Source organism: Nanorana parkeri, unplaced genomic scaffold, assembly GCF_000935625.1.
Source record: "Nanorana parkeri isolate BGI_ZX_2015 unplaced genomic scaffold, ASM93562v1 scaffold2488, whole genome shotgun sequence".
Classification (NCBI taxonomy): Eukaryota; Metazoa; Chordata; class Amphibia; order Anura; family Dicroglossidae; genus Nanorana; species Nanorana parkeri.
In genome coordinates, this window is record NW_017308756.1 from 70,411 (window position 1) to 72,594 (window position 2,184).

Below are 2,184 nucleotides of genomic sequence, written 5' to 3' on the forward strand. Positions count from 1 at the left end.
GTGCTTAGCTCTTGGCAGTGAAACGCATCAGTGGGAGGAGCCTGTGTGCAGGGTGCTCCGAATAACAAAAAGTCGATTCATATGACTGATGCATTTGTTTTTAATAACGCACACACCATGCAAACTATGGCATGTCGGCACGCGGGGCGGAGGAGCTGGAATGAGTCCGGAGCGGGGTCATCTGGTACATACTTCCTGCTAGAAGTGTCGTTCTTGCACCGGCCTCATCGTAAATACCACTTGGGATGAGGGTCTGCCCAAAGAATCTGCTTCTTTATATCCTATCACAAATGGAGATTACACACAACAAGCCTGTAACATGTATGACAACATTTAGATGTTAACGTCCAAAGAACAATTCGTTGATATCATTGCTGGAAGGTGTCGCCCGCACCCACATCTCCCATCTCCATCTGTTGTCTGCCCCCATTGTTTGTACCAAAAACATTTACTTTGACCTAATTCCGACTTTTATTTGGTTTATTTTGTTGAATATCACCGTGTGCAGTGTAAGGCCATTTCAACTCAGCCAGCTACTGGTTATGGCATTGGGTGCAGTTCCCGCGCCGACCACAAGGTGGCGATCATGGACACAACTGGACAGTCCATTGAAATGTCACCGATTGGGATTCTCCTTCTATTAAAGGAAATGTAAAATCTATCGCCGAGATTCCCTATTATTTATTAACACGTCCAAGTCATTGCAAAGCTCTCATTCCTCTGTTCCTGTCTCCACATTGTCACCCTATAACATGTGTCCCCAATGGAGGTCAGATAGAAGACTGAAGTGGAGGACGGAGGTCAGTTAGAAGACTGGAGGGGAGGACGGAGGTCAGATAGAAGACTGAAGGGGAGGGCGGAGGTCAGATATAAGACTCTCACTGATGACACATATTACATAATCGGTCTCCTGGTGTCACTTCTGTCTGATGGAATACATTGTATCCGGATGAATGTGGGTTGCGGTGCTGCACACAATCTCTTTGTCTCTCCATATCGCCGTCACAGCTGTGGCAGCAGCAGGCGGCGGCTCTCCTGGGGGTGCAGCCTCTGTGCCCCCCCACCCAGATGTCATCCAGGCTCAGTGCACTCTCAGTGTGAAGTGATGAAACAACTGGACATGTTTACGGGGAGTTGCTGTGCGTTGTGCCGCTCATTGGTGTGCGCCGCGTCACAGCTGCCAACATAAAGTCCCAAAAATTGGCCTTGTTAAAAATGAGCCAATGCCCTCTGATTCATTGCCGTGGGGTGTCACCCGATGCAACGCATGTAAGTTTCCGCAGTGCGTCGAGGTGCCATTCACAACGAAGGGGAGCGTGTGTCAGGATATCGGTCCGGTTACATAGTTCTATTGTTACATAGTATTTGAGGTTGAATAAAGACATTAGTCCATCAAGTCCAACCTATTAGGATCTCATTCTAGGAGTACCCGTACCCCTGTATATTACCCGTACCCCTGTATATTACCTGTACCCCTGTATATTACCTGTACCCCTGTATATTAATTAAAGGAACGCTCCACCTCCAACTGACATATCATGCGTGGGCTGCCGGAATCTTCTGGTTCCTTACATCTCAGAGATCAAATTTCCCCATAAGAGTTCTGCCTTCTCCTTTACAATAGGGCCTGAGGAGACTCACCTCTCCTGCTGCACTTTATAATATTGAGAAAAACCAAAAAGAAGACGAAAACATAATATAAATAATAACTCTCGAAAAGAAGCGAAGGACACAAGAAAGATCGATCTGCATGAAATGGCATCAAAAGAAACACTTTGTTACAAAATGTGAACGTTCGTAGTAGATATTAAAGGAGAACTATGGGGTCGGGGCTTTTCCCCAGGGTAACGGGAGGACACAAACTAGCGTCCTCCCGTCACTCTAAGCTCAGTATATAGGGAGCTACAGCTCGCGGTACACTGAGAGAATAATAATAATATTTACTGAATATAATAACAAGAAGAAACACGGAATATAACACCCGGGAAAGATTCCTCGCGCACAAAGATTTGTATCAAAATGAACAAATTGTATTGCTACAAAATATGAAAATTCTAAATAAATAATATTTCTTTGTTGTTGTATTTTTCTGTATATAAAATATTGAAATAATAACATAGATGTCGTGTCTCTCAACAATTAAAGGGGCTTTGAATGGAGTTAAATAATGTTATTATTAGAAAT